Source organism: Natator depressus, chromosome 16 (assembly GCF_965152275.1).
Source record: "Natator depressus isolate rNatDep1 chromosome 16, rNatDep2.hap1, whole genome shotgun sequence".
In the NCBI taxonomy this organism is placed as follows: Eukaryota; Metazoa; Chordata; order Testudines; family Cheloniidae; genus Natator; species Natator depressus.
In genome coordinates this window covers 705,852-725,902 of record NC_134249.1, presented here as the reverse complement: position 1 = coordinate 725,902, position 20,051 = coordinate 705,852, and the positions used below count along the sequence as shown (strand labels likewise).

At 56.2% G+C, this 20,051-nt stretch overlaps 2 long non-coding RNA genes across 2 annotated transcripts in view; both read left to right on the top strand.

Annotated features, from left to right (window-relative positions):
- Positions 1-20,051, top strand: part of LOC141999978 (uncharacterized) — a 695,529-nt gene that overhangs the window by 32,746 nt on the left and 642,732 nt on the right. The gene's annotated exons all lie outside the window — the stretch shown is intronic.
- On the top strand, positions 5,446-13,384 carry LOC141999980 (uncharacterized). Its single transcript, XR_012642143.1, has 3 exons — positions 5,446-5,774; positions 7,362-7,444; positions 13,203-13,384. It is a non-coding gene; the product is annotated as an uncharacterized LOC141999980 (long non-coding RNA).

The following is a 20,051-nucleotide window of genomic DNA, read 5'->3' as shown; positions in this document are numbered from 1 at the left end:
CACCGCTGGGACTCCCCACCTTGCCCCCGGCTGGTCCCTCTGGCTCTTAGGGTCAGGGCGGGGGGCAAAGGGGCCTCTGTGCGCTGCCGGCACCTGCAAGCCCCGCTCGGCGGCTCTGGTGGCTCCCGTTGGCGCTTTCCCAGCCAGTGGGAGCCACGGAGCTCGCGCTTGTGGGGGGGCAGCAGGTGGAGAGTCTGGAGACCCCCCCCTCGCCACTCTGACCCTAGGGGCCAGAGACCGCCCGGCAGGGCTGGTGAGTGCGGCCAGGGAAGGGGGCAGGGTGTGAAGGTGTGTGTGGGGTGCTGGGCTGTGAGGGTGTGGAGGGCAGTGAGGAGGTTTGTGTGTTTTGGGGGGGCGAGGCAGTGGGGGCCTGTTGGGGGGTGCTGGGCAGTAGGGGAGAGCTGTGTGTGTCAGGGCACTGGGCAGTGGGGTCTGCGTGGGACATTGTGTAGTTGTGGTGATGGGGCTGTGGGGAAGGGCACTGGGAAGGAGGAGAATGTGTGTGTATTGGGAAACGAGAGAGTCGGGGGTTCTGCGTGGGGTGCTGGGCAGCTGTGGTGGGGCCGTGGGCAGGGGGGCGCTGGGCGGGGTGTGTGTGTGCGCAGCACTGTGCGTTTGTGGTGGAAGGGTTGTAGGGGGGCTCTGGGCATAGTGGATCCAGGGGCGCTGGGCAGGGGAGCTGTGTGGCACAGCGTGGGCCCACCCCCAGCAGGAAGGGGCACGCTGGTAGCACAGGGCCCGGCAGACCAGTGTGCCCTGGCTCCGGTCGGGGCTGTGCACCTGTGTCTGTCTCTCTCCCCCCCCGACCCGGTCGCCCAAAGTGTCCTGATATTTCACTCTTGTGAGCTGGTCACCCTAAGTGCGCTTGCTGCACGTCTGCCGGGAGAGCTCAGGAGCGAAAGCTGGGGCTGCCGAGAGCTGGGTGCCCCCGTCCTGTGGAGAGGCTGGATGGACGTGGCTGGGGGAGGCCAGAGGGATCCTCGCTGTGCTGCTACCAGGACAGTCAGATGGACCTTTTCCCTCTCTCTTCGGGGGGCAGAATGGATCCCTCTTCTCCAGCCAGCTGGGCTGCCGCCTTCCCCTCTGCCATGCGTTCATCAGGGAAACCAACGACTTCTGCGTGACGACCAGTGCTTGGGGCATAGATACCAGATGTGGCAGCCGGATCCCACCCCGGGCCAGGATGTGTGTGTTAAAAGGCCCCATCGTTGCAGTGGGCAGCATGCCAAGGGTATGAGTTGGCTCAGTCTGGTTACCTAATGGATCCGGCCACGGCACCCCCCATCCCAGGGCAGTCCCATCAGAGAGCCTGAGAACCAGGATTCCTGGCGTGACATTCCCCTCCTGCAACGACAGGGGGTGGAGCAGGGGGGAGTCGGGGCGCGGCCAGGGGCAGAGGGGGGTCGAGCACCCACCGGCGCCAGCAGAAGTCGGCGCCTATGCCATCTTCAGGTGGTTGGAATCATCAGCCTTTCAGCTACCAGCCAAAGTTGATAACCACAGACTCAGGTAACTGCCCACTTCCCAGGTTTGTTTCGGCAGCAGCTACAGGGGTGCAACTGGCAAGGGCAGGGAGGATGCACTGCTGGGGTTGTGAGTCCAGGCCTTGCCCACAGCATCAGCATTCATGAGCCATGTCACTCCCCGCACTGACTTTCTCTCATTCACCTAGAAAGTGCCATACGAGGGTGATGGCAGTAAATTCTCAACGCAGAACTGCGGAGGTTGGCCCCTAGATTGGGATCAGGATGGATCTGAAAAGAAAAAGCTCCAAGAGTATAAAAAGAGCCAGTCTCCAGGGGCAGGTATGGTACAACTCCTTCACAGGGAGCCATTGGTGGGAGGGGGTTTCCCTTCCCCTGTCAAATGTCCTGAGAGGTATTTTAAGATGAAGACAACACCCTGGTTAGCAGTTGACTGGCACGTCCTGGGTTAAAGAAAGAAAGGGCCCTAGGGTTCATAGTCTGAAGTGTTTGTGTCACCAGCCCTGTCACTGTCTGACCCCGCTTCAGCTGGGAGCAGGTTTGTACGTTGCTGTGTGGAACACAGACCCATGGAGAGCAGTGGCAGCTGTTTCCATGGCAGAGAGCCTGGCCCTTAGGAGAGGGGAAATGCAGCCTGGAGCCGAGGGGGAGGCAGCAGCTGCAGTTCCCATTCCTCGGGGACAGGCTTGTCAGCCAACAGACACTTCTCACTCAGCCACAGCTAAGGGTGTCGGGTTCCTCCAGTGGGAGTGTGGAGCAGCTGTTCGTTTTCCAGTTCACACTCCTCTGCGGTATGAAAATCGGGGAGGGGAGGCAGAAGCCCCACTTCCCTCCCTAAATGACGTCCAGTAGGGGAAGCCAGGACAACAGGGTGGGGTGGCAAGTGGTGGCCAGACTCTCGCCACCAGGGTCTAGTCTAGCTCAGGGTCCAGCTCAACTTCCTCCCTGCGCCACTGGCCCCCAGTCTGCTTCGGCCACCAGGTCAACCCGGTAACTCAGGCAGGAACGGGGTGAGGCAGCAAGTCAAGCTGAGCAAGGAGGCAAAAGCAAGTAATCCCCAGTCACTGCTCTTCTGGTGCCCCTCACTCCTGACCCGCATGACCTGCTATCTCAGCCCTGGGCTCCCCCCACACCTCTGCAGTCTCTATGTTCTATGGAAATATGCTTATAAGTGTGAATATGATGTAACTGGATTATGCTTTATGCAAAAAAGTCTCTGGTAAGGTCTCACTACAAGGTTTATCATCTCCTGAGTGTGGTCATCCTATCTGTATCATTCTTGTACACGTGTCATTCTTGTGTCTGAAGCTAGAAATATGAAGTATGACTCTGAAGTCCTGTTGTAATTATGGACAGTGTGGGCCGTTGATGATGGTTTGGAAGCTTGATGGCTCCCACTGACTGGGACACTGGGTTGTAAATGGCTCTGCTCACCTGGTGCGGGCTAGCCCTGGAAGAATGGAGACACGGGGGCTCACAGGACATGTGACATGTCCGGAAGTTGCGGCCACAGGAAGTGAGGGCTGCTCTCAGGACGCCATTTGGAGAAGGTCAGAGGCCCCCAAGGGGCGGGCGGAGGGAGAGGTGGGCGGAGCGGGTCCCTCTCCCGTCCTCAGCCACGTGTCACCCGCGTGCCACAAGCAGCCCGGCCCTGACCCTGCCCTGCCCCAGTCCGAGTCTGCGCCCCCTGATCCCTCCCCCACCCATGCGCTCCCTCAGCCCCCCCCCCAACACCTCCCATAGTCCCCCCCACACCCTCCTCAGCCATTGGCCCCCGACATCCTCTCCAGCCCCCCCATGGGCCCCTCCATCCCCCCATCCACCCCAGCCCCGCCCTCCATCCAGGGGATCCCTCAGACCCCACTCCCCAAACTCCCCCCTAGTTCACCCCAACCCTTTTCCTCATCCCTCGGCCCCCAGCATCCCCCGAAATGTTCTGCCACCCCCAACCTCCTCCCGCCATCCTCAGCACCCCACCCCCAAAGGACTCCCACCCCTTTCCCCATTGCTGGCCCCCACTTTTCCGTCACCCCTCCCCCAGTCCATCGCCAATGTGCCAGGTTCCTCATCGCCAGTCTCGGCTACCCCCCAACCTGCCGGGTTCCCCTTTTCAGCCACCGTGGGGCCCTCAAACATGCCCCCAACCCATCCCCTCTGGGGTCTCTAAATTCCCTATTCCCACAGTGCGCCTTGGTAACCCTTCCCTCCTCTACCTTGAATCCCCCTATTCCCTTCCTTTGGGTCCTCCTGAACACCTCAACCCAACAGTCCGCCCCCCACATATATCCTGGTCACTCATTCACACGCTGAGCTAGTCCTTCAGGGGCCCCCACAGCCCACCAAACTTCTCCATCCATGAGCCCCATGGCCCCGTGGCTGGGAAGGGGGGGCAAGCTCCCAATATGGCTGGGCTGGGTGTGAGTGTGAATCTTTTCCTGTCTGGTGTGTGCTGGTCTCACAAAGACTCTTTGCTCCCTCAGGGTGGGCTGTGGTTTTTGGCCAAAGGTGACACCGTTTGGGAGCCCTGTGGATGCGACGGGGTGTCTGGAATGGGGCGTGTGTGATCCCACGGTGCCCCTTCCTCTCAGCCTGCAGAGCTGAGGACAGACGGGTCTGAGGAGCAGAGCAGGAGCTCTGGGAAGGAGAACAGCGATATGAAGATGGCATCTAAGACGAGGCCAGGTGACTTCTGTGGAGGGAGACATGCTGGACAACGCCAAGGATTCGGGAGACAACCAGGTGTGAGCCCAGGGCGCAAAGAGAGCTGGGGGAAGGTGTCTGTGTCTGTAACATTTCCCTGTCCTCTCTCACAGATGGAGTCCAAGAGGGATAGGAAGGAGAAGACGAGCGCCCCAGTACTCAAGAATAATAAGGTGCATCCTAGCTGGGCCCAGGGCTCTGCGGGGTTAAGACGAGTGGAAGGGACAAGAGTCTCCTGTGCAGAGTGACGATTTTGGGTGCAGGTGCACTGGGGTGCTTCTAATTGTAGCTCCAAGAACATCATGGGAAGGGGATTCAGGGTAGAGCCCTGGGATGTGGGAGATGCAAGAAGCAGAGTCTCGCCATCATGGCAGAGTGTGACGGTAACTTTTGTTTTTCCTTCTTGCATTGTGTTTGGCACGAAGGGAAAAGAAGTGTGTAAGTGTGTGTGTGTATGTTGGAGGGTGAGGGGGGCGGGACAGAGTCCGTCCTGGTGGAGAGATGGAAAGCGAGCGAGAGCGCAAGCACTGTTAATGCCAGGCAAGACCTGTTCAGCTGGGAGTGGAGCAGCTGTCTCTGTCTGTGAGAGGAGTGCTTGGTTTGGGGACTGCTCATCTCTCTTGATGGGAGTGGCATGTCCAAGCTGAGCAGGAGGTTGGATCCAGGAGGGTGACTCCAGGTGCTGAGTTACTTTAATTTCTCCTATTCCCCCTCTCTCTCTGTCTTGTCTTCTGTGTTGGACAAAACACCTTCTCTCTCTCTTTGTCGTGCCTCCTACCGCAGGCCATGGGCAGGAGAAGTGCGCATTGATCCCCACAGGCTTGGTCTCGAGAGCCTGCACCATCTAGCAGGAGGGAAGAGAATCATAGCGGGTCCTGGAGGCGACAGTGGGGGAGGTGGGGTGACTGGCCACGCAGCCCGTTGGCTCTGTCTCTTTTCATTGCGTGGGGCGGCTCTAGAGCATGTGGGAGACGGAGGGCGGCCGAGCTCTCACGTACCAGTAGAGCTGTGGGCAGGGCTGCCTCGCTCATCGGTTATTTCCTGCGCTTGCAGATGAGTCGCCCAGGAGCTCCAGGCAGAGGAGAAGCTGGAAAAGTGGAGCTGAGCAGGCTGGACATCCCAGTAAGCAGAGATGAACAGTCCTGAGCTTTCTGCCTTTCCCACACTGAGTGTGAGTCAGCGGTGATGGCACTCTCTTCCTCAGCTCTTCCCAGGTTAGTTTTCTTCAGAGGCCGTGAGCTGCGCGTGGTATGGAGGGCAGGGGAAGAGACAATCGTGTCCTGTGCAGAGTGACTCCTTTGGGTGCAGGTGCAGAGGGGCGATTTCTAATTGTATCTGTGATGGCATAAGGGGAGGAGGGTTGAAGCCAGAGCCCTGGGGTGCGGGAGGAGCGAGAAGAGGAGCCTCGCCACCATTGCTTTTTCTTTCCCTCTTGTGTTGTGTTTGATACCAAGGGGAAAGAAGTCATGAGGACGGAGTCCAGCCCCGAGGTGAGATGGAAAGTGAGTGAGAGCAGTGACAGCGTGAATCCTGTTGATGCCAGGCAAGACCTGTCCAGCTGGGAGCGAAGCAGCTGTCGCTGTCAGTGAGGTAAGTGTCTGGTTTGGGGAGGGCTCTGGTCACAGCCCCCCTGGCTCCAAGCAGGGACTTCCCGTTAGCTGGGTATGGGTTTCCTGCCTAGCTGTGGCTTCAAGGGAGATGATGTTGCCATTTGCGGGGGATGATTCTCTCTGGCCAGGAGTGGGGTGTGCTCCCCAGGAGAAGGTTGAATCCATGAGGGTGACTCCCTGTTCTGAGTTTCTTTCCTTCCTCCTAGGTTTCTCTCTCTCTCTCTGTCTTCTCTACTGTATTGGCCAACTCACACTCAAACTCTCTCTCTCCTTTCATGGACACTTGTTATGTTCAGTTGCCTGCATCCTCTTCCTCTGCTCCCCCCTCCCCCAGTCTCCTCTGGGCTCGGCTGGGTCTGTCTGCCTATGGCCATGGTCTCTGCCCTGGTGGGCTAAGTGGCTTGCCCCTCCCACCCCGTATCTTTCTAGAGAGTTTGGGGAGACTTCATTGGCGTAACTGGGTCACAGCGTGAGTGGCCAGTCATGTCTTTGGGGCTGTGGGGTCTGAGACGGAGAGGGGTGGATTCGTGGTCATGGCTTTGGGCACAGGAGAAGTGGGGTTGGGATTAGAGATACCTAGAATCCCCCTTATCATCCCTGGCTCCATTACTGCATCACCCAAAAGCCTCGCTCGGGGTCCACGCCCAGTACTGGGTTTCGAACGGTGCCACTGGCACTGTGGCACCAGGCCCACGCTCAGAAGGAGTCCCGGCCTGGCCCCCTCCACTTGCCATGTGCCCCGAGGTCCCACTACCCACTAGTTCCTCTCCCCTCTCGCCCACTGCTCGCTCCTTTTGGCCAGCCAGCCCCGGGGCTCCTCTCCGCCCCCTGACCCCCCCCCCCGCCACTGCTGGCTCCTCTCCGCCGTGGGTGGTGGAAGCTCTACGGCGAAGGCTCTTTTATCGGCCACTAGCTCTCTTAGCTCAGGGCATGGGGCTCCCACTGGTGTCTCTAGACTTCGTCCTCTGCCCCGTCTCTCCGAACTCCCCAAGTCTTGTGGAAGCGAGCCTGCTCCTCTCGCAGGTGGCTGACAAAGGAGGCTCCGGCCCGGTGAGGCTCTGGCCTTGTGCAGAGTACGGTGCAGCAGGGAGTTAACACTAGGGCCGTAGTTCTTCCTTCCCAGAAACAGGACGTACGTGTGGAAAATGGGGCAGCTCCCCCAGCCCCCCCAGGGCAGCGCAAGGTCAGTGTTTGTCAACAGGGAGCAGCAGGAACTCCTACCCCTGCATGGGCTGGGATGGATACCTGGCTGTCCTGGGCCCCTAGAGGTGTGAGAGCAAAGGGAAGGTTTGTTTGTGGATTTTCCCCTTCGGGGAACCGAAGGAGCTTTTTCTCTGAGAGCTGCATGGGAGGAAGTGAAGGCTCAACCCTGAGCTGGAGGCTGGCAGCGATATTCTGTTCAGGGCTGGTGGGGGAAGCTCCCCGCAGTGAGGCTTGGAGGCTCTCTGCTAAAATCTGGCCTGGAAGGTGTCAGTGTTGCGATATTTGTTCAGTGCTGATTGATGGGCTGTAGGAGCTCTGTTGGAAAGAGAGCCACCCCCAGCTCTCAGTTCTGCTGACTTTGCAGGTGGACGCTGCCTTTTGGGTCCTAGTGCCTGTCGGGCTCCCCGTCTGCGTGCTGGGAGGAGCCATCCTGTTCTCTGTACAGGAGTGAATGCGTGTGCTGGGGCAGGGCGGGGTGGGGGGAGCGGGGGGAACTAAGCCGTAGGGAAGGAATGGGGTGGGATGAGGAGGGCTGGGGCAATGGGGAAGGAGCACGGGATGGGGAAGAGAAGGGGATAGAGGAAGCGGGGGCAGGGGGAAGCAGGGCCCGGCATGCAGCATCCCCTTTGCAGCAGCTGAGGCTCCCCATTAAGCAGGCCCATCAAACCCTCACCCTGACAAGCCCCCACCTCCCCTGCACCTGGACCACCCCGATAAGCCCCCCGGACACCCACCCCACAGAGCCCTAGCCTGCTGCACTTGGACCCGCACTCCAATGAGCCCTACCTCCCCTGCACCCGGACCCGTCCTGTGCTGAGCTCCCCACACCTACACACCTCCTGCTGAGCCCCAACCACCTTCACTTGGAGCCCTCTGCAGAGTCCCACTGCGCCTGCACCTGGAACCCCCCAACAAGCCCCTGTGCATCCAGATCCCGCAGTGAGCCACCTCACCCCGACTGCTCCACACAGAACCCTCTTACCCCACCCGAATCCCCTCACACTGAGCCCCTCCACACTTCGATCCTGCCAGGCTGAGCCTGTCTGCCCACACCTGGCGCAGGGGCAGTGGCCAAGAGTGTTTCTGGGGCAGGTTTATCCCTTACACTGTGTCAGGGTCGGTTGCAGCCTCACGGCCGAGTCCCTATCCCGGGAGGGGACGGGGGAGGGGGAAGGCTGCAGGGTGATCTCCCACCTCCACGCAGCCAGTGGCCTCTGCTCCCCACTGCCGGGCCGGAGCTTCCACATTCATTTATTGACAAATAACATTTGCAGAATTTTCAAATAGTGCACAGAATTTTTAATTTTTTGGTGCTGAATTTCCTCAGGAATATGGGGTGCTGGGCAGTTGTGGGGGGGCTGTGAGAGGGGCACTGGGCAGTGGGGAGTGTTGGGCACAGGGATCTGTGAGCCAGATCTCTGGGTGAGGGGGCACTGGGCATGGGAGTTGCTGGGCATAATAGGGTGGGGAGCAATGGGCAGGGGGGTGGTATGGCAGAGCACGCTGGCAGCGCAGGGCTGGGTGGGCCAGTATGTGTCTGGTGGCTGCGGGTTTGCAAACAGAGCCCCTGTGTGGGGCTGTGCAGACCGGAGCTGTGTCTCCCTCCCTCCACCTCCCTGTGCCTTACCCCTGGCCGGCCCCTGGCTCTGGTGATCAACGCCCCCTTGTACCATACCCCATTCCCCCATGGGGACCCACATATATGTTTGGTGCCGGGCTCACAGAAGGTTAATTGGGCCCTGTCCACACCTCCTTGTGCTGGGCACTGCACGGACACCCAGAGGGCCGGCAGGATGCATGAGGAGATAGATGAGTGTGTGAGGCAGATGGGTGAAGGGCTGTATGTTGCATACAGTGGGGGTGGATGGGGGGCTTTAGGGTTGGATGGACAGCGGGACAGGTGGAGAGCTGCAGGGACGGGTGGTGATGTCATGGGCCAGAGGTGTGATGGGTTCAGCTCATGGGTGCTGGCCCTGTCATCTCCTGCCCCATCTGCCCTGGACTCTGCCCCGTCTCTTGCAGGCAGCACTCAGCAGAGTCAGGCCCTGTAGCGTTACACTGGTGCCTCCATCCCGTGCGTACACCTGTGCACAGGGTGCTGCTGGAGAGCTCAGGCCTGGACAAGCCAGCGGGCTCACGGCTGCTGAACCAGCTCCTCCAAAGACTGCCCCAGATCTCCCCCTCCTTGGGCAGCAAGACCCTGGCCGGGGGGGCTCCTTGTCCCTCCTTGCACCCAAAGCAGCCTGCTCGGCAGAGAGACTGAGGTCCCCTGCCTCCGCCCAGCCTCTAGCTGGAGCTGCTCCAGCCCCGAAATTGCTGGTCTCCCAGCCTGGCTGGAGTTGGTGTGATGTCCTCGCGGAGTCAGTTCTTTCTCCCTGATAGATTATGATGTTCCTCTCTGCAGTTAGCTGGTCTTTCTCTGCTTCCTCAGAGCCCCTCCCCAGGGTCTGTCATTGCTTCACCTAAAAGCTGCTTCCCCTTTGGGTCTCTGTGTTCTGGGGTCTCTGCTGTCAGCGGGGACACTGCTCTGGCTATGGGCAGGTGCTCAGCAAGGTGAGGGTTGTAACTCAGAGCTTTCTTCATCAGAAATTTAAATAAAATTAGCCTTTGCCTCATTCCTTAAAGTGCAGAGTAACACACAGGCACACGCCTGCTCACCGGGGGTATGTGTGGGTCGGTGTCAGGGTGCAGGGCCCCCTGGTGCCCAGGTGAGGCAGTGCATGGTGAATACCGCTCCTGTTGGGGCACTGACCCCTGCTGGCCAGGTGGGATAGTGCCCTATGTGTATCTCCCCCCCAGCACTGTGATAGTGACCCCTGCTGGCCAGGCACGGGAGTGCCCTTTAGGTGCCTTCTTGTTGGAGCAGTGACTCCTGGTGGCCAGGTGCGGCAATGCCTGGCATGTATCCCCCCTCTCATTGCTGCAGCGACCTCTGGTGGTCGCTGAGGGCAACTGCCTATGTGACCCCACCACTACCATTGTGACCAGCCTGCAGAGGAAAGGTGCGGCCGAATTACCGCTGCCGCGGAAAGACGAGGGCCGCCCTGATGGCACCCGGAATGCCCCCCTTCCCAGGGCCGCCGCAGCACCTGCTTAGAACGCTGGTGCCTGGAGCCGGCCCTGCTGTGCTGGAATTGAGGGGCAGTCGGGAGCAGCAAAGCAATGGCTCTTCCCCGGGGGCTGCCTGCAGGGGTTGGTCCCTACCCACTTCCGGAGTCATCAGCCCTGTAGGAGCAGGCAAGCGGTGGGAGTTCCAACCTTCCCAGGTGCGGTGGGGCTCGGGCTTCAGGCTTCTGCCCTGGGATGGGGGGCTCAGGCAAGATCCATGGAACGTGGGCTGGGGGGGCGGAGAAGTCTGTAACTCATGCAGTTATCGTTATATGTGTGACCTCAAATATTACCAATCTGCCCCCCCTCACCAAAAAACCCCCCAAACCCAACCAACCATCTCCCCAATAGACTCTCCATCTGGAAAGCATTCATCCCTCACACTGATGAAAAAACTCACAGTCAAAAGACGATCAGCTTTTAAAACAATCCTCCTGCAAGACAAAGAAACTCACATCTTTAGACTCAGAAAACACTCCCAAGAAACATTAATAACATGAAGAAAAGGAGGACTTGTGGCACCTTAGAGACTAACCAATTTATTTGAGCATGAGCTTTCGTGAGCTACAGCTCACTTCATCGGATGCATACTGTGGAAACTGCAGAAGACATTATATACACAGAGACCATGAAACAATACCTCCTCCCACCCCACTCTCCTGCTGGTAATAGCTTATCTAAAGTGATCATCAAGTTGGGCCATTTCCAGCACAAATCCAGGTTTTCTCACCCTCCGCCCCCCGACAGACAAACTCACTCTCTTGCTGGTAATAGCCCATCAAAAGTGACCACTGTCTTCACAATGTGTATGATAATCAAGGTGGGCCATTTCCTGCAGAAATCCAGGTTCTCTCACCCCCCCACCCCCCTCCAAAAACCACACACACAAACTCACTCTCCTGCTGGTAATAGCCTATCCAAAGTGACCACTCTCCTTACAACCTGCATGAAAATCAAAGTGGGCCATTTCCAGCACAAATCCAGGTTTTCTCACTCCCCCACCCCCATACACACACAAACTCACTCTTCTGCTGGCAATAGCTCATCCAAACTGACCACTCTCCCCACACTGTGCATGACAATCAAGGTGGGCCACTTCCAGCATAAATCCAAGTTTAACCAGAACGTCGGGGGGAGGAAAAAACAAGGGGAAATAGGCTACCTTGCATAATGACTTAGCCACTAAGTCATTAGTTAAACTTGGATTTATGCTGGAAGTGGCCCACCTTGATTGTCATGCACAGTGTGGGGAGAGTGGTCAGTTTGGATGAGCTATTGCCAGCAGGAGAGTGAGTTTGTGTGTGGGGGGGTGAGTGTGAGAAAACCTAGATTTGTGCTGGAAATGGCCCACTTTGATTTTCATGCACGTTGTAAGGAGAGTGGTCACTTTGGATAGGCTATTACCAGCAGGAGAGTGAGTTTGTGTGTGTGGTTTTTGGAGGGGGGTGAGGGGGTGAGAGAACCTGGATTTCTGCAGGAAATGGCCCACCTTGATTATCATACACATTGTGAAGAGAGTGGTCACTTTGGATGGGCTATTACCAGCAAGAGAGTGAGTTTGTCTGTGGGGGGGCGGAGGGTGAGAAAACCTGGATTTGTGCTGGAAATGGCCCAACTTGATGATCACTTTAGATAAGCTATTACCAGCAGGAGAGTGGGGTGGGAGGAGGTATTGTTTCATGGTGTCTGTGTATATAATGTCTTCTGCAATTTCCACAGTATGCATCCGATGAAGTGAGCTGTAGCTCATGAAAGCTCATGCTCAAATAAATTGGTTAGTCTCTAAGGTGCCACAAGTCCTCCTTTTCTTTTTGCGAATACAGACTAATACGGCTGTTACTCTGAAACCAACCATTAATAACATGTTGTCATGAAGAAATCAAAGGGACGGGGGACGGGGTCTGAGGCACCGGAAGTGGCCGCGGCAGCCCTCTCCCGGCTGCCCTCCCCCCTGGACCTGGGGCGACAGTCCGGTTCCGACACGGGGGAGCCAGAGCGGAGTGGGGGGTGGCTGTGGACAGAAGGCCGGGCCTGGCCTTTGGGGGCGGGGGAAGGGGTGTGCTCCATGTGTAATTCTGGGGGGTGGGGCTGAAGAGACACCCCAGGGGTGTGTGATGAGGGAGGAACTGGGGGAGGGGAGACTGGCGGTTAAGGGGGGGCTGCAGTGAAGGGGAGTATGTGGTAGCAGTTGGGGGGCTGAGGCTATTTGCTGTGTGGGGATCGGGGAGCCTGACTAAGTGGGATGCGAAGGCTGTGGTGTGGGGGGGTCACAGAATTGTCGGTGGGCTTTGGGGGAGGACTCCATAGCTAGCGGGGCCCAGAGTGCCACGGCCAGTTTGTAGGTTCTGGGGGGTCAAGGTCTGGGATCCAGTGGCTCCTGTGAGGTGCCCCAGGGCTATAGTGACTGGCAGGGGGCTGGGCAGCAGCACCAGGGTCCTTGAGGAGGGGCTGGGAATGAGGACACTGAAGGCTATGGTGGGGGAGGGGAGCCCGGACAGCACCATGGCCATTGCAAGGGAGGTTTTGCCGGGGGGGGCCATTGGAGAGTCTGAGGGGGTTGTTGCTTAGGGAGATGCTGTGGGTGTGCGGTTGCCAAGAGGGACCCCCCACCTTCCACAGCCATTGCTGGGGAGCTTGTAGGGGGACCACAGGGAGCAGGTTTGTGCTGAGGTGATTGGAGCCGGAAGGGGCTGGGGCTGTAGGGATTGGAGCAAGGCAGGTGGGGGCAGTGTGGTGGGGAGGGCACTGCAGCCATTGGGGGAGGAGGGACCTGGAGGGAGCTGGGTCCGTAGGGAGGGGGGTAAAGGGGTGCGGAGGTTGTAGCAAGTGTGGGCCAGGGGTTCCTTTGGTCAGTAGCGGGGACTGGGGGTGCGTGTGAGACTTGTGCCATCCCCACTGAGAAGCTGACAGGAGGGGACATATAGGAGAGGTAGGGAGGCAGAAGCATCTGCCCCAGGGGAGGTAGCAGAGAGTTTGGGTGGGGTGGGGGAACAGCCTGGAGGTGAGGTTGGCTCTGGTGCAAAGTAGTGTGTTGGGAGGAAGAGAATGCACGTGTAAACACTGATTGAAATTACACAAGTGCCACTTTATCCTGCAGCCAACCCTAGGGGCCTCAGTGACAAGAAAAGGATTTACAAGTAGGAAAGTGAGATTGAAACGACAAAGGTTAGCAGGGGGATGCTGAGCGTAAGACCTGAAATGTATCCGTGTGGTTCCCAGGATCAAATCTCAAGAAATGCTCTTACAGTCGACAACCAAAGCGCACCCAGCTGAAGCTCTGGGCAGCCCTTCACAAGCTGTTCTAAAAAATACTTCAACAGAAACTCTAGACTGGAGCCTGCCCCCTGATCAGAGCAGGAGCCCCAACGCACCTCTGCTCATTGACCCCCCCCCTCCCCCCAGCCCTCGCAGGACAATTTAACTGTCACAGCAGCAGCCACGTTGAGTTTGCTGTGGCCATAAGTTCAACTAAAGCAAAAATGTGTTTGGGAATCACAGGACTGGATGATAACGGCCTAGTGGCGTTAAAATCCCTGGCTGGTTTAATGCCTTTGACCCCTCTCAAAAGAAGTTGCTCACAGGGTAAGAGGCTCCTGTGACACTTGAAAACATGCAGCAGTTCTACTGCTGGAAGGGCAGGGCCAGAGGAGAGGCCCAGCAACCTGCCCCAGGATTTGGCATTTCCTCAGGACTATGGGACCTTCCCTGAACACTGTTAGATGCATTAATTGATTTTATTGGGGGAGGGGGGACTGTTAGACAGTCATTTACAATTTTTCTCTTTATAGACTTAAGCAACCAAATAAAATATTGTAAACTGCAGAATTCTGTAGCTCTGGTCCCTGTTGCTGCTGCCCCATTCTGTAGCCCTTGGTCCCATTTTACTCCTTTCTTGCTGTCTCCATTGGATTGGTCTGTAGGATGAGCTCATGGGCAATACGGAGCCAGCTGGGCTTGCCTGAAGAAGAAGTGGAGCTCTACAATGTATCTGCAACCCTAGCTCCCCTCCCAGGGACTACAGCTGGCCAGGACAGCCCATTAACTGCATTGGAGGCTTGCTCCTCCTGCGTATTTCCTCTCCAGGTAGCTTTTCTTGCTAGCAGGGTACCAATGTCATGCAATGAGTGACATCTGGTCTGTGCTGCCTCTGCCCTCATCAATCTACTGCAATGCTGTCAGTGCAATATTGTAACTGCTCACGCTGTGGCCACTGTGAAATTGCTATGACTGCATGGGCAGACAGAGCAAAAATCCAGTGGAGAACTGCTCATCTAGGCACTTCTTCAATTCAGGTAATTATGGATCTAAATCCCCATGACTGCTCTGAAAGTCTCAGCCTCCGTATTGCCACCACGTGATTTTATCATGGGTCTCATGGTATTTGGGGTTTCCAAGAGCCCAGCTCCTGGCGTCCAATGGCTAGATGAGAACTTTGGCTTTCATTTAAGAAAAATAAAGTTAAGTTTCTATCCCTAGTGGATGCAGAGAATTGAAAATGTGACCTCATTCCACCCGAAAGGCTCAGGAATCAAACAGCAAAGAGTGCCCCTTACATGAAGGGGGACCCTGGGGAAGAGCAGACCCCCAGCCCAGCATTAAAAGACAAGACTATTTCTGTAGAAGGCTCAGTGGGGTGAGGTGAATCAACTTTCTGGTCTAGACAGGTTCTCATAACATGCTCGGTAGGTTTCCTGCCTTTTGTCTCTTCTCACACAGCCCAGTTCTCTTCACCCCAAGCCCCATTTCTGCTGGGTGGAGTGATAGTGATCCTTGCTCTTCTCCCCTCATTCCCTCCACCGATCCCCAATGTCTCCCCTCACTCCCCGGAGTGTTTCTAGGGCCTATCAGATCAAACCCCAGGAGTTTGGCTTTGACACCCAAACAAACCCAGGACTTTGGCATCCAAAATCTGGAGGCCTGTTTGTGATGGGATGTACCTGGCCCCTTGTGGCCTCCTCCTGGTGGCCCTGCAGTCCTACTCCCTGCCCCAGGAAGGAGCAGCAGAGGGGGCTCCTCTAGGCTTGCCTAGAGAAGCCTCATGGAAGCAGCCAGTCAGAGCCCAGCAGCCTCCTATAAAAAGGAGCTGCAGGACCTCAGCTGCTCAGTTCCTTGCTGTGGGTGGAGGAGCAAAGAAGGGTGCTCAGCTCTGGCCAAAAGGCATTTGATAGGCTGCACAAGCTAAAATGGGGAGTGAGAGGAACTGAAACCGTTACGAGGTAGAGGTGGGGAGAGGCCCAGGGAATGTAGCAGGAATTAATGAAAGGAAGCAGTAGGCGCTTGCTGTTGACAAGATCCCTGGGCTGGAATCTGGAGCTGTGAGTGGGCCTGGGTTCCCCCAGTGATGAAGTGGCCTGAGCCCTGGACAGGGGACAAGACTCCTCTAGAAACCTGAGCAAAGGGCTGGATTTAAAGGGCCCTGAGGTGGGGCTGAAGACTCTGGTGAGGGCAGGCAGGCAGGCAGGCAGACAGCTGGCTGAGCTCTTTGCTACCCGGGAAGGGGTTCATTTTTGACTGTGAGACCTGGCTGGAGGTGTGAGTCACTGCAGACATGCCTTGTGAGGTCAGCAACATACAGGGGGCACCAGGAGTGGGGGAAAGATTGCAGTACCACACCCAACTAGTAGCAGGCACTCAAGAGACAAATACCACTCTGTTCCACTGTGGATAAGTGCTGAAATCATCATTGGGCCAGAGAACGTGAAGGACTCTGTAGTCCAGTGGTCAGGGCATCCACCTGGGAGGAGACCCTGGGTCTAGTCTGCCTGCTCCAATCACTCTTTCATTATTTATCCACAGGAGAACAGCTTCAACAGGAGAAACGGAGGGAGCCCCAGATCAGAATATCCCAGTGGTTAGAGCCCCTCCTGAGACATGGGAGACTCCTGTTCAAATCCTCTCTCTCCCTCTGGCAGACAGGAAAGAACTGAATCTGGGTCTCCCAGGTGCCAGCCGAGTGCTCTGAGCACAGAGCTAAACAGTGTGAAGTGGGGACCACACCATCCTGCAGAGTTGTTGCAAGTTTGTTACCTCGCTTCTGTTCATAGTTCTGGTCATAGTAAAGGGTTTATCTAGACACTGAGCTACTCAGCTCTAATCCTACATCGACACTAGAAGATGCTCTAAGCTCCTCCCATCAGCTTAATTGCCCCACTCGCCGTGAGAGGCGTAGCTCTGTCAGCCGGAGAAGCTCTCCTGCCGACACAGCGCTCTCCTCAACAGCGCTTCGATCGGGATCACTTACGTCGCTCAGGGGGTGGATTATTCACCCCCCTGAGCGCCGTAAGTGATACCGAAGTCAGTTCTAGTGTAGACAAGGTCTAAGATACCAGAGCAACTGCTGCTGCTATTTCAACAGGAAGAGAAGGAGGCGGCTGCAGGATGGTGAAGGAGAGAAAATCAACACTGCAGGAGCAGGAGAAGGTAAAGACCAGGAGAATCCAGAAGCCAAGTCACCAGAGAGGCACAGGGAACCTCTCTGCAACCTCCCCAAAACTCTCATTTGAAGAGGGGTGTGGACTGTGGAATATGTAGCTTTCTCCCAAAAAACATAAAGAAATAGCTTTGAGCTCTGATGCGCTATGTAAGGTCAGTTCTTTGATGGGGTTAGTGAGGGGTTCGATGCCATTTAACTAATCCACTTTCAAGTCACACCTTCTACTAATCAAACTTCATTTTGCTGAGTGTCCCCCTGTTGGCAAGCCCTGAATTCTCCGCGCTGACCCGTCCCATCAAGGCCCTGGGTCTGTGGTACAGGAAGGGCTTGATCACTTTTTATAGTGGGGGAGCTGAAAGCCGGCTAGCTGGACTCCCGTGTGTTCACAAGCAGTGTGAAAAAGCACAATTCCTGCTCACACTGCTCAGGGACAGCACAGCTCCGGGGTTCTCAAGGATCACACAATAATGCTAGCTTCAGAGGCGTGCGCACGGGGTGGGCCCAGGCACACCCGAATCAGGGTCGCCCCAAGTGCAAAAAAAAAAAGGGGGGGGGCGGCCGGACTGCTGGAGATGGGGGGCGGGGGAGTCTGGGGTAGGGGGGCCCCGGCCCAGAAACTCTTCTCTGCCCCCGCTCTCTCCTGCGGGGGAGAAGCTTGGTGGGGCTGCGCCCCGGGCTCGGTCCTGCTGCTCCGAGGCTGCCGGCAGCCAAGCTCCCGCCTCGCCCCGCAGCTCGCTGCGGACTCGCCCCACCTCCGCCCCCTGCCCCCCGTCCGCGGTGTGCAGGGCAGAGGGAGGGGGACGTGGAGAAGAGGCAGAGACAGGGCCTTGAGGAAGGGGGTGGAATTGGGGTATACCCCCTCCAGCCCCCTCCTGTGAACCGCTCAGGGCAGGGGCCTGGGAGCACCCCCACGACTCCAGCGCACCTCCCCAGCCCTGACCCCTGCAGCCCTCTCCCACACATGCAGCCCTCTGCCCTGACTCCTGCACGCCCCAGCCCTGACTCCGGCACCCCCTCACACACCCTGCCCTGACTCCTGCACCCCCCTCACACACACCCAGTCCTGACACCTGCACCTCCCACACATCCCCACCCCCACCCCGAGCACCAAACTGGAGCTCTTGCACCCTCCCCCCCCACATACCAACCTGCACCCCTGGCACTGAATGGGAGCTGCCCCAGGTAAGCGCTCCACACCCCCAACCTCCTGCCCCAACCCTGAGCCCCCTCCCTCATTCTACCTCCTGTTCAGACCCTGCGCCCCAACCCCCAGCCTTCTCCTTCACACCCAGCCCTGTGCTCAGTGCGCTCCCATCCTCAGCTCAGTGCAGAGCAAGACGAAGAGAATAGGCTAGAACCAGGGCTAAGGTATGTAACCACTGTATGTGGGCAGGAGTGGGGGGGAGCCTGTTTAACCCCTTCCCAGTCCTGCTGGTCTTGCAGTTTACCCCCGGCCCGTCTCTTGCTCCAAGGACCAACCCTAGCTCCTGCCCCAGTGTGCTTTTGCACTCAGCCCCTGCCTTGCTCCAGTCAACAGGGACTAGTCCTCCCCTCATCCGCCGCTGTGCTCATCTTGCCCCTGTCCCCTGCCTCACTCCAGCTGGAGACCAATCCTTCCCCCCGTCCCCATGCCCAACTTTGAGGGTGGATAAAAATCAATGACGTTTTTAAAAAATCAAATAATCTGATTTTTTAAATTTAAATTGGATTTTTGAGGAAAAAATATCTAAAGATTGTTTTAATTAAGGTACATCAGAGATGCTTAGTTTTGCAGTTCTCAAACTGTGGATTTGTGTCTCCAGAGGTAACGTGCTTGTTAACAGCAAAAATGTTTTAAATAAATAAATAATATAGAGAGGTGAGAAGTAACAGACCTCAACTCTATTGTCCCTCTGCAAATTTGTGGACACAGGGTCAACCCCTTACCTCTCTTTAAAAGTGAAAAGTTCAATGAATAGAAGATTGTTGGGGGCAGAATAGATCTGGACAAGGAAAAGAAGTCTGGAGATAAAAGTGAGAAGTGAGAAACATATGCTTTTTGTTAAACTATTATGTTTGCTGTTCAGGAAAAATATCCAGAATACTTCACATTGTTGTTTTAGTTAAATAAAGCAATTTAAATATCTGTCTGGGGATGTTCTCTTCCTAATACAGCCTGGCAAGAAAATCCTCCAAATATTAATGATTAACCTGTTGAATTGGAGAGAGTTCACCTCCCAATAACTTCATAAATATCTGTGTCAGTTACCTTTTGTAAATGAAATAACCAAACACTCATTCATTTTGTGACATAGCTGTAAAACTCATCTGAAAAGTTTTCAAAATAAATCACGGTTTAAAAATGTATAGTGTTTCCCTTCTAAAAATGAAACTTACATCGATCTCTGAGTTGTGAAGAATGTGTATTAAGGTTATAACAACCAACAAGAATGCACTTTTATGTAGAAAACCATGATTAAATGGAGTCTTCCTGACGAGTGATTTAAATCAAATCCACCCTGCCCGCTGTACTCTTGCCCCGGCCTCTTCATTCCCCAGGGGGGCCCACAAATATGTTTGGTGCCAGGCCCACAGAAAGTCAATCTGGCCCTGTTCCTAGAACGAACCCTCATTGAGTGGGGCGATCCCCAGGGAGCAGCTCCAACCTCCAGAGTGTCTGGCCAGCGACAGGACATGAGCATGGCAAGGGAGGGGGGTGGCAGTGACATCACACAGGCCTTTTGCAGGAACTCAGCCGATTGGTCAAAGGTGGTGGGGAGGTGGTGACCTCACAGACAGATGCTGACATCAGCCAGGCAGGATGGGGAGGGGCCAGGGAAGTCTCCTTCTCGAGGTCTCTCCGTGAGGACTGAGAGGGGATCAGGGGTCACGTCCGTGAGCGCCAGGAGGAACCTCTGTCGACTTTTCTCCTTTCCTTTCATTGATTTGACGAGAAAACAGACGTCCCTGTTGAGAAGATAAGAGCCTGCTCAGGGCTGAAACCTCTTCAGTCGGATCCGTCTGGTGACAGTTGAATTCTAGGCGTGTGAAACACAAGCTTAAGGAGGCAGAATTTTATTCCGCACCTAGAATTTTGTCCCTTAGAATCACTGGGGACATGAGGGTTTGTCTGTTTTATTTCACCTTTTCCTCCATCCCTCCCTCCTTTCTCTTCTTCTCTTGCATCTTTTGTCCTTTCTCCTCTTCCCCTCCCAACACCAGGAGGGGTGTGTGTGTGACGGGAGAGTGCTCTGCAGCTCATGTCGTGGGAGGTCTGCCCAAAAATGTGGGGCTGAAATAGTGCTCGGGCAGTGATCCCCACCAGTGACCTGGGCCATCCTTTGGGCTCTCTGGTGAGAACTCTCAGCCGCCAGTCCTCAGCCTCTACCCTGATTGGCTGAGCAGGGGGTTATGGACAGGGAGGAGACTCAGGTCCTTGTTGTTCTCTTTTAAGACCAAGTAAGTTAGGAAGTCACAACCAGTCATATGGTTGATGAATTTTGCTGCTTCTCTGCATTAATTGTCTCTGAGCAG